Genomic DNA, 12535 nt, shown 5'->3' on the forward strand with positions numbered 1-12535 from the left:
GTTAAGACACTGCATTCCCAATGCAAGGCGCACTGGTTTGATCCCTGGTTGGGGAACTAAGATCACACATGCAGCAAGGTACAAAAATAAATAAATAAAATAAAAATTTAAGTTACATAAGTAAATGTATGCAAATTAGCTTTTCATTTATTATAACATCTTTAGATTTTCATTTCTTCAGTTAATGATTTGGCATCTTTCCAAATGATTACTGTAGAAGCATTTTGTTTTTTAGATGAATTGAATTGTTTGTGGTTATTTTTTGTCTTTTCTCTATTGATTATCAGAAATCCTGTTTGCTCTTGCACATGAGCAGAAAATCTGTAATTTTGTTTGAAATGTTGTCTCACAACTTTTCAATATTGTAAGTTTCTTTTTCTTTTGACAGTAAAGAAATTACTTTCATTTTTGTGGATTTTTTAAATATAAAAATAGCACAGCTATGATTAAAAAGGGCTTCCCAGGTGGCACAAGTGGTAAAGTGCCTGCCTGCCAATGCAGGAGACACAAGAGACACAGATTGGAAAGATCTCTTGGAGGAGGGCATGGCAACCCACTCCAGTATTCTTGCCTGGAGAATCCCATGGACAGAGGAGCTTGATGGGCTACAGTTCATGGGGTCACAAAGAGTCGGACATGACTGAAGCAATTTAGCATGCATGACTGAAAAAATGAGTAATGCATAGGGTTGCAGCAAATACTAATCCCCTGGGAATTCTAGATTCAAAGACTTGAGCACCTCATGGCAAAATGGAAAAGAGCTTTAGACCACAATCTACATTGTTGAATAATGGGGAAAGTACTTGAATATGTGTTTGCTTATAGAAAATACTATGTAAAGTGCATCTGGCCTAATATAATTAACTCCATAAATGATCATTTCCTTCCCTCCATGGAGTCTAATTTCCTCTGCTTCAACCTGAGCCCCATGCAAATCCCTCAGGACATTTCAATCCCTGGGGCCCTATATCCAGGGAGTGGATTTCACCTACATCATCTTCAAGACGAAGACATAGGGGAGAGGGTTGTCTGAGCATCCTGTCAACATGGCATTGACACCAGGACAACCAAAACTATATATGAGACACAAGAAAAGCTTAGAGCTCTGTTACAAATTTAATTAGAGCAATTGAAGGGAAGTTATAAAAAGCCCAAGTCTCTCCCCACAAAAATGTCACATATAAAGGAAATCGAATTATTTGTAAAATACTTAGAACATATTTTAGACCAAAAATTTAACATTATATAATATAAATAAATCTGATCATTAAAGAGGGTCATTTAAAGTCTCTCAAAAATTTTGAATGAGAACTGTGATTCACAAACATATAAAGATCAAACAAATACAAAAACAATTATATATGCAAGTATATATGCATGTACAATGCTGGGAAAGTTTGAAGGCAGGAGAAGAAGGGGACAACAGAGGATGAGATGGTTGGATGGCATCACCGACTTGATGGACATGAGTTTGAGAAAGCTCCAGGAGTTGGTGACAGACAGGAAAGCCTGGCGTACTGTAGTTCATGGGGTCACAAAGAGTCGGACATGACTGAACTGAACTGATACGCGTGTACATATATTTACATATGCATATATACATAAACAGGAGAATGCAATGGCAACCCACTCCAGTATTCTTGCCTGGAAAATCCCATGGACTGAGGAGCCTGGTGGGCTATGGTCCATGGGGTCGCGAAGAGTCGGATATGACTGAGCAACTTCACTTTCATTTTTCACTTTCATGCATTGGAGAAGGAAATGGCAACCCACTCCAGTATTCTTGCCTGGAGAATCCCAGAGACAGAGTAGCCTGGTTGGCTGCCATCTATGGGGTTGCACAGAGTTGGACATGACTGATGTGACTTAGCAGCAGCAGCAGCAGCATGTACATAAGCATGCATATATACATATGGAACATAATATATATACATACTGTGAGCAAAATTTGGAAGAAAAGATGTTCATGTCAATTTACTTATATAATATTGTACCCAGAGAATTGTATCTGGGGAACGTAAACTAAATGATCAAGAATATACTTCTTGTTATGGAAAAAGATAAAAAAACATAAAAAATATTTTTTCTATCATATACACATCCCTGCATTTCATTAGTTTTGAAAAGAAAGATATTAATTTGAAATCAAGAAAATAAATAATGTAAATTTTATAACATTACAGTATATATCTAGTTGTGAATTTCATTGAAAAAAATAATATATGTGACTTAGCTGTGTTTATATATGAATCTATATTTTTTTCACATTACCCTTGTCTTTCAATATCACATTTATCGGTTTTCAGTCACAGTTGGAAGGGAGGGGCTGAAGAAAAGTTCTTGCCCCTAGATTTAATGTACATGGGCTCTGACTCACCCTTACTGCTTCATTTACCACAAACCCTACCAGATATTTTCTGGTGATGGGCATCTTGCTCTTTTCCTTCTTCCAAGGCTTTTATTCCAGATGTGTTCACCAGGTGGCACAGACCTCCAGTTTTTGAATTTTATCCAGTGAGAAATGTTATTTGGGAAAAGGAATGAAAAATGTTTTAAAAGTTGCTTTGAATTGCAAGTGGTGGAAGAACATATAAAATAAATTCATGCTCAAATTGCTTTACCTAACGATTTTCTTCTTCCCTGTGGTTTCCCAGATAGAAATCATAGTAATAATATGACTCTTCTTCAAGGACTACTGGTTAGTATATGCCTGAGGTGGGAGCAAGGAAGGCAGAAGGGTTTCATGTACATCTCTCTACAGCTGTCCTGTTAAGGTTCACAAGGTATTTCCCTGAGTGATAGACTGATGGGTAAAGGATTTCCACTCTGGGTTTTCCAAAGGGATGAACCAGGTTACAGGGTATTTCCTTCCTGTTATATTTGGCTCGTCTCCACCCTTTCTTCTTCTGCTGGCTAAAGCCTCCTTAGCCTCAGATATCAGCTTAAAGGTCACTTCATGTGAGAAGTCCCAGACACACCCTACTGGTTTTATTACCACTAGGTGTATAGTGGGGTTCCCTTGTGGTTCAGCTGATAAAGAATCTGTCTGCAATGTGGGAGACCTGGGTTTGATCCCCAAGTCAGGAAGATCCTCTGGAGAAGGAAATAGCAACCCACTCCAGTACTCTTGCCTGGAGAATTCCATGGACGGAGGAGCGGGACAGGCTGCAGTCCATGGAATTGCAAAGAGTCGGACACGACTGTGCAACTAACTTTCACTTTTTCACTTTTTTCAGGCATATAGTGACTCCATCACATTTGCCATCTCCAGACACACTTTGCATGTGAAAGGGGACCAAAGGCTGTGAGCTCACAAGTTTTCATAGGCTGTAGCATCATACAGTGGACTTCAGATGCTGAAGTTTTCAAGTATCTTGTCTAAAGATTCACCTAAAATTCACTCTTCCACTTTGAAGGGGGATGCCAGAAACACAGGACACTTCAGCAAAGGAACTGCAGTTATTCCTCAGACAACAACCAGAGTCTGTATTTCTGAGAACCTGTGGCAGCTGGGGATTGTTGCTCCTTCTCTAAAAGAGCCCATGTTAGCGCTGTAATGACAGTCTTTTAGTAGATGTAGTTTTGCATTACAAAGACCAAATGAATCTTCTAGAGGTAGAATTGCAAGTCTTAAAATTTTTGAATAATTTGCTTTGTGGAATACACTTAAATATATTTCAAAATATTTAAATGAACTTGGAAAATAATAAAACAAATAAAGAAGAAGAAAAATGTTCCATTAACCTCTGATGAGATATCACCATTTTTATATTCTCATTAATTATGTGCATAAGATGACAGTGGCTTATCTCTTAATCTATGTATAACATTTAATCCTTTTGCCATAACTACAAACTCCACTTTGTGATTCATTCCTTATAGGTGACAAAACTGAACCTCAGCCAGACCTGACTGAGACTAAAGCCTCTGGGTGACCTTTACTGTCTTGTGATTTCAATAAATCCTGACAAGGACCATATGAGGGAGGTAGTGCTCAATCCCTGGATGGGAAACCTGAAGTTTGGGACCTACTTTAATGGCCCACACTGCCGCACGTCATGTTCCTATTCATTGGCTGGTTCCAGACTGGGACCCATGTCTTCTGAACCTAAACTTTATTCTTCCTACTGATTCACTCAACCTTGCCTGAATTATAGATACAAATGTATATTGGAAATATTGTGAGTTGGTTGCACACCACTGCAAGAAAGCCCATATTGCAACAAATTTAATAACAAATTTTTTGGTTCTCCATGTCTTATATTGTACTGTAGACTATTAAGTGTACAATGCATTGTCTAAAAAACGAAGTATATATCTTAGTTAAAAATACTTGATTGCTGAAACTTGCTAACAAATATCTGAAAGTTCAGCGAGCCATAATCTTTTGGCTGGTGGAAGGTCATGTGTGTTTTTTGATGGCTGCTGACTGATTAGGGTGGTGGTTGTTGAAGGTTGAGGTGGCAGTGGTAATTTCTTTAAATGAATCAACGATAAAGTTTGCTGTACCAATTGACTCTTCTTTCTCAGAAATGATTTCTCCATAGCGTGCTATGTTGTTTGATAACATTTTACTCACTGCAGAATTTCTTTCAAAACTGGAGTCTGTTCTCTCAAAGCCTGCCACTGTTTCATCAACTAAGTTTATGTAACATTCTAAATCCTTTGTTGTCATTTCAGCAATCTTTACAGCATCTCCACCAGGGGTAGATTCCTTTCAAGAAACCACTTTCTTCACTCTCATAAGAAACAGCTCCTTGGGGATAAAGTTTTATCATGAGATTTCAAAAAATGCATTCACATATTCAGGCCCCTTTTCTATTTCTAGTCATCTTGCTATTTCCTGAAACCATAAAACTCCCAGGTGAAAATATAAGAAAAAACTCCTTGGCATTGGTCGTGGCAACAATTTTTAGATATGTTATAAATGCACAAGTGACAAGAGCAGAAATCAATAAATGGGACCACAAAATGAAACATCTTGCACAACAAAAGAAGCAGTCAACAAAATAAAAAGGTAACCTATGGAATTGGAGAAAGTCTTTGTAAACTATATATATAATATGGAATTCATTTTCAAAATACGTAAGGAAATCATACAACTCAATATAGAAAAATCTGATTAAAAATTGGCAAATGACCTAAAGAGACATGTTTCCAAAGATTATATACAAATGGTCAACATGTATATGAAAAGGTGCTCAATATCATTACAATTGCATAAAGAAGAATAAAATACATAGAAACAGATTTAACAAATGAGGTGAAACACCGCTATAGTGCAAACAGTAAGACACTGGTGAAAGAAAATGAAAAAAACACAAATAAATGGAAAGATATTCCATCTTACGGATTGAAAATCTTAATGTTGTTAAAATGACCATAATACCAAAGCAACCTACAGATTCAAATCACCCTCTTTCAAAATGACAATGACATTTTTCATAGAACCAAATCAAATAATTCTAAAATTCGAACAACAAAAGAACCTGAATAGACAAAACAGTTTTGATGCTCACTGGAGTCATCAGAGACTCCTGAAAGAGGAGCTGGGCCTGGGACAGTGGGCAAGACTTACGAGGGGGTGGATGGAAGGGAGGAGATGGGGAGTCCACTCTGATTGGAGTGAAGAGTGGGGGCTCCCAGGTGAGCAGATAAGGCTCAGAGGTAACTGATGGGGCACTCCAGGGGACTGAGGCTATATGGGTGTAGGACTGATTGGGGAAGGACCATATTTGCCTCCACAGACACTACACAGCCCTTTTATACACTGAAATGGCACTGCAATGGTAAGGAGTAAAGTGCCAGTGTCACTGGTCCATGGGACAGAGAAGGACCAAGTCCACTGACAGTAGGGAAGCTGTGCTGATACTCAGTTCCCTGAACCTCCTTTAAAGTAGGAAGCAGACATAAAGGGGAAGGATTCATGACTAAAGGATCCCCCACACTATCTGGAAACCATACACCCTCATTAGATTCTATCTGACTCTAGGTCCCATGGACTCCATCTACCAGTGAGGTCTTACCAGCCTCCTGGAGTCACATTCCTAACCAGAGCACTCTGTCCACCTGTTAGCTCTCCCCACACTCTGGTTTGTTTCATCTCTACATCTTCGCTGATATCACTCAGGCTTTTCTCCTCCTTTGTTGTCTCATATCCTTTCATCAGCTCAGTGAGGTATATCACAACACATCACTGCTATGACAGGCTAACCCCAAATTTAATATTCACCTACACTATCATTTACATATTGGTTTTTTTTGCATTTCCCATTTCTGCAGAGCTAAAATCTGACAGCCACAACCTGGTCGAAAAAGACAGTGACTGCAAGGAGTGTGTTTTCCTGTGTCCACACTAACATACAAGACTTTTGTTCACTTTATGGATGCCTCAGTCTTGAATGTGATCTAATTTTGTATTACTAGCATTGGGCCTGTGTGTACATTATTTTAGGTTGCTCAAAGAAGGTGTTTGCTATACAAAAAAGATCTTAATGACTGGGAAAACAATGATAATGTAGTCCCTCACCTAGAGCCAGACATCTTGAAGTGTGAAGTCAAGTGGACCTTAGGAAGCATTACTACAAAGCAAGTGGAGGTGATGGAATTTCAGCTGAGCTATTTAATCTCCTAAAAGATGATGCTGTTAAAGTGCTACCCTCAATATGCCATCAAATATGGCCACAGGACTGGAAAAGATTAGTTTTCATTCCAATCCCAAAGAAAGACAATGCCAAAGAATGTTCCAACTATTGCACAACTGCACTCATTTCACATGCTAGCAAAATCTTTCAAGCTGGGCTTCAACAGTATGAGAACCAAGAACTTCCAGATGTATAGTCTGGTTTGGCAAAGGAACCAGAGATCAAATTGCAAACATCTGTTGGATCATAGAAAAAACAAGGGAATTCCAGAAAAACATCTACTTCTGCTTCATTGATTACACTAAAGCCTTTGACTGTGTGGATCACAAGTCTGTGGAAAATTTTTAAAGAGAGGAATACCAGACCATCTTACTTGCCTCTTGGGAAACCCGTATGCAGGTCAAGAAGCAACAATTAGAATCAGACGTGGAACAATGGACTGATTCCAAATTGGGAAAGGAGTACATCAAGACTGTCTACTATCACCCTGTTTATTTAAGAGTATATCATGTGAAATGCTGGGCTGGATGGATCACAAACTGGAATTAGATTGCTGGGAGAAATATCAATAACCTCAGATATGCAGATGACACCACTCTAATGGCAGAAAGCAAAGAAAAACTAAAGAGCCTCTTGATGAAGGTGAAAGAGGAGAGTGAAAAAAATGGCTTAAAACTCGACATTCAAAAAATGAAGATAATGGCATCTGGTCCCATCACTTTATGGCAAATAGATGGGGAAAAAATGGAAACAGTGTTAGATTTTATAGTCTTGGGCTCCAAAATTACTGCTGATGGTGACTGCAGCCATGAAATTAAAAGGCATTTACTCCTTGAAAGAAAGCTATGACAAACCTAGACGGAGTATTAAAAAGCAGAGAACATCACTTTGCCGGCTAAGTTCTGTATAGTTAATGCTATGGTTTTTTCAGTAGTCATGTAATGATGTGACAGTTGGACCATAAAGAAGGCTGAGTGCCAAAGAATTGATGCTTTTGAATTGTGGTGCTGTAGAAGACTCATGAGAGTCCCTTGGGCAGCAAGGAGATTGAGCCAGTCAATCCTAAAGGAAATCAACCCTGAATGTTCACTGGAAGGACTGATGCTGAAGCTGAAGCTCCAATACTTTGGCCACCTGATGGGAAGAACTGACTGACTGGAAAAGGCCCTGATGCTGGGAAAGATTGAAGGCAGGGGGAGAAGGAGGTGACAGAGGATAAAGTGATTGGATAGTATCACTGACTAAATAGACATGAGTTTGAGCAAACTCCGGGAGAGTGAAGGACAGGGTAGCCTGGCATCCTGCAGTCCATGGTGTCGCAAAGAGTTGGACATGAGCAGTGACTGAACAACAACAACAAGAAAGGTACTTCAAAGGTGAGTTCATTTACCTCTGTTGACTGTTTTTGGGGACTTCGTCTGAATGATACTTGGGCTAAACTTTCCCTCTGGACCCTGCCCTTTGAACAGTTTCCCCTCTGGATGTTGTGGGGCTGGGTGATCTCATGGAGACTCTCGATCTTTCCCTTCTCTGTGGTTTCACTGCTTGGCTATCTGGGTAGTTGAACCCACAAGCTTGCCTTCATTTCAAGGGAGTTTATTTGGAAAGGATAGAGCAATGCATGTTATGAAAGTACTTTCAACTCAAGACCTTAGTTAAAATCCTGGAAAGTGGAGACAATTCCTAACTGTTGAATGTAACATTTGTTTAGAGACAGATACTCTTCTCTTACCCATGTGATTTCCCTGAATCTGCTCAATTGGGATGATCATATGGTAGGCTCACAAATGACTCCTGGGCGCACAAGTATTACCTATGTCCTGTGTGAGTATGTGTACCTCATCTTTGTCCCCTGGTGTCCCCTTTCCTTGGGGCAGCTCCTACATGCTTGATCCTCCTGGAAATTGCTGGCAGGGAGTGTGCTGGGCTGAATGTACCCCACATGCTGCAGGAGGCAGCATGTGGTCATCCTGGGGTCTGGGGCCCTGAGGGGATGTGTGAAGAAATTGTGGCATCAGGTGTTTAGAGGGTTACTGAGGGTTATGAAGGTAAGGCTCAAACAGGGAGCTGGTGACAGCTTTCCATGGCAAAGCCACCGGGGCTGGGGGAGCCAATCATGGCCTGCTGAAGGCTTTGCAGATCCCCACAACTCCCCCACTAGGCAGCAAGCCGACTAGGCCCACTTGTTGGCCTCAGTCTCTTGGTTCACTCCATCCAGAGCCAGCTGGGATATTTCAAACCTTCACACCCTCGATCTTTGACCTCATGGAAGCTTCCAGATATGGAGGGAGGGCACTGAAACATACCTTCAATGAGTTCAAAGGACAGACCCAGAACTTCCTCTGCACCCCAAGTCTCTGCAAGGCCCTCCAGGCTGCCCTCCAAGCCCCATTCTCTGAAGTGGGACTTGGCCCACCTCCCACAGGGAGCAAGTGGCCAGGCTTGTGGAGGGAATCTGAGAGTGGGAACAGCAGGTGACTACTGTGCTGGGAGCTGGAGGATTTGCTAAGTAAAGGATTTACTATGGAAGCACCCAGCAGCATCGTCAGCGTGGACTTCCTCTTGCCATGGAGACAGATGTTAGTCTTCAGCCCCCAGGCAGCCTCACGGGAGCCAGGACGGGCTGTGGGGGGTCACTGCCCTGGGAGGGGCCACTCATGGGAAGGGTGGGCTTTATGCCACAAAAAGATGTCTCCCAACGCCTGACTTGCCCCCAGTCAAGACCTTATGGGACAGTAGTATATTTGGAACCCTCCAGGCCCTGACTAGCCCAATGATGAGAGGCCTTGGGCAGATGCAAGAGGGGAACTGGGGGCACATGGGGTGATGCCCATGACCTGCACTGACTGTGGGAATGGCGTTTGTGTGGCTGGAAGTGCTTCCATCCCCTGTAGGTATTGGGGCATGTTTATTTCTGGAGGTGGATTGGAATCCAGGGGCCACCTAAGGAGCGGCTGGGCATGGACTGAGGGTTCCTGAAAGGTGGCTGGTCCAGGACCTGGGGACAGCAGACACAGTGGGCCCAGAAGGAAGCCCCCTGGGAGTGGTGGCTGGGTGAGAACCCCAGCAGGTGGTAGGGGTGGGGAGGGGACCTCCTTCAGAGGGTGAGAGCCCCTAGCACAGTGAGGCGCCCAGACCCTGGAGTATGCCAGCTGCCCCATTCTCAAGCCCCGAGACAAAGATTCCAGAACTCCAGGGCCTTGGGTTGATATGAGGCTTCCACAGTTTTCTGCGAGGGGCCTCTGTCTTGCTGTTCATCTTCTTGAAACCTAAGGTTGAAGAGTCTTTGAAACTGCTGTTTAGTCATTCATTTAAAACAATAAAAACTCATTAGCTGTTACCACACCCCCAGAAAAAAACAAAGCAAAAGGAGAGAGAGTGTTGTAACTTCCCAAGCCCTTGCAGGACTGCTAGAGCACTGCCTCCAAGATCAGGCTTTTTAGCCGACCTAACAGAGGGGAGGGTGGGCTCCGAGCCCTGAGAAGTGCACAGGCACGACCCCACAGCAAAGGTCAAATGGAAGTCTCTTTGCTGAGGAACCCGGAGTCCTGACAGAAGCAGCTTTCTTCACTGAAGGGTGGCCCAGAGGCCTTGAAACTCGGGAGCCTTGAGCTTGGCTGCCCTGAGCTAAGGGAGAATCCTCAGCTGGTAAGAGAGAGGAAGGGAACTTGGCGCTTGCCTTCTGCCCTGCTCATAAGCCATTGCCCAGCATCTGCCCTTCTGCAATTGTTGTTAATGCCTGGGGGCAGCCAAGGTTCATGTGTTTCCTTTCCAGATACTTGTCTTAAACATGGACATATACACCGCCTTCTGCAGTCATATTGTTTACCTGGCCCTCAGAACACCTTTTTATGTCAAGTCGTTTGATGCTCCCAATCCCAGAATTGTGGTATTGATGTTGAATACATCTTATTAGCATACTAAAATGCCTGTACCAAAAGACACCATCCCTTCCTTGTTGGAATGCCAGTGCCAGATCTGTATGGAAATCCTCATTGAGCCAGTGACACTGCCTTGTAACCACACACTCTGTAAAGCATGCTTTGAATCGACTGTTGAAAAGACAAATTTGTGCTGTCCCTTCTGTCACCACCGGATTGCTTTCTGGACTTGGCACCATATGCAAATAAATTCTCTTGTCAATATGGAACTGTGGGAAATAATTCAAAAACACTATCCAGAGGAATGCAAGCTTAGAGTCTCTGGGCAGCAATCAGAGGAAATCATTGATGACTATTGGCCAGTTTGCCTATTAAGTCAGCCTGGGGAATTAAGAAGAGAATATGAAGAGGAGAGAAGAAAGGTGGAGGCAGAGCAACGAGCCATTCAGGAGAAAGAGAACAAATCCAGTGAAGAATACATACAGAGATTACTGGCAGAGGAGGAAGAAGAGGAAAAAAGACAGGCAGAGAAAAGACACAGAGAGATGGAAGAACGACTGAAAAGTGATGAAACGCTGGCAAGAAGGCTAAGCTTTCATATTAGCAATATCCGTGAGCAAAGTGTCTCGGCTTCCCCCTCAGATTCCAGAAAAATCTGATCCTGTCATAACCAAGTCACAAAGGAAAAGGAAGAGCAAACAAAAAACTACTGATGATATTCAGAAGTATTTGTCACTCTCACCTTGGGTCAGCATCACAGTTTGAAGTTGTACAAGAAGACACGAAAATCTCCATGTCCAAGGAAAGTGACAGCGGTTATGTGAAGAACCCTACGTGGCAAGACACAGAAATTGAGGAAGCAATGCCAGCACTTTCTCCTCAAATATGCCTTGAAGTTCAAAAGCAAGATGCAGAATCTTCAGTGGAGTCACCTAGACCTCAGTTATGTGCCAGTGGTGGAGAATGGTGCCTTGAAGGAAAAGTCAAAATAAAGCAAAGCAGTCATGAAAAAATGTTATGTGTCATAAGTTAGGAAGAACCTAAAGCCGGAGTTCCTTCTTCTAGAGAAGGTGCAGTTAAGCCTTATGGTGAAAAAGAGAGTGGATGTACAGTATCAGATATGACACAGACACTTAAAAATAACACAGTTGTGACAGAAAATGAGGAGTCTCACCTACTGACCAATACAGATATCTCCAAAACAGAAAACCAGGAATCTTTGTTTGAAGCAGTCAGCAATCTATGTTGTTCTACAAAAAGAAGAAAAATGTTCCCCAAAGCTTCCTCAGACCAAGAGTAAACAAGTCCACTTTACTCCAAAACATAGATTTGGAATGTCTGTTTCTTGAGAGACATAAACAAGAACAGGACAGGTTATTAGCATTACAGCTTGAGAAAGAGGTGGCTCAAGAACCAAACCTGACCTCATGAGGCCAACCTGGTAAAAAGGATCCCCAGATGAATATCAGTTATGGGCTATGTCTTCACCTCCAGACAAATTACTAAATGGACAGAGGAAGGATGCCAAAGAAAGAAACTTCAAAAGACAAACTGATCTAGAGCATCCAGAACCTCAGAGAGCCTCAAAAAATGAAAACTGGCAACCTTCTTTTAAGATCCAGTTGAAATGTTAAGATCCAGTATGCAAGAAAGATACCAAGTTTTACTACAGAGAATTGTTCCTAACACTACTCATCCCTACAGCCTACTCAGTCACAGAATAGTATTTTTCAGATGTTTCAGAGATACACAGAGTAATGCTTGGGTAAGAAGAGTGTTTTACATTCTAGTAAAGCAGGATTGTGAAACTCTCTATCATAGATTCTTTATAAATTTTTCATTCTGCTGTGTGGGCACACTTACTGTCCCTAATTAAAGGACTATGTGATTACAGGGGGGGAATATACAAACGTGTTTCTGCCAAACTCAGTTGTAAGCAAGAGTCCCACTCTTTTCTTTTTTAATAACTGTGATGTACTAAGTTTTAGTTGACAGTCCTTATGGCTATAA

The 12535-nt window shown here is 41.9% G+C and overlaps 1 pseudogene; it reads left to right on the plus strand.

Moving 5' to 3' along the window:
• The first annotated feature begins 10569 nt into the window (after positions 1 to 10569).
• On the plus strand, positions 10570 to 12283 carry LOC145536993 (E3 ubiquitin-protein ligase RNF168 pseudogene; annotated as a pseudogene).
• The last annotated feature ends 252 nt before the right edge of the window (positions 12284 to 12535 follow it).

Source organism: Giraffa tippelskirchi, chromosome X, assembly GCF_054371585.1.
Source record: "Giraffa tippelskirchi isolate mGirTip1 chromosome X, T2T-mGirTip1v1.2.pri, whole genome shotgun sequence".
Classification (NCBI taxonomy): Eukaryota; Metazoa; Chordata; class Mammalia; order Artiodactyla; family Giraffidae; genus Giraffa; species Giraffa tippelskirchi.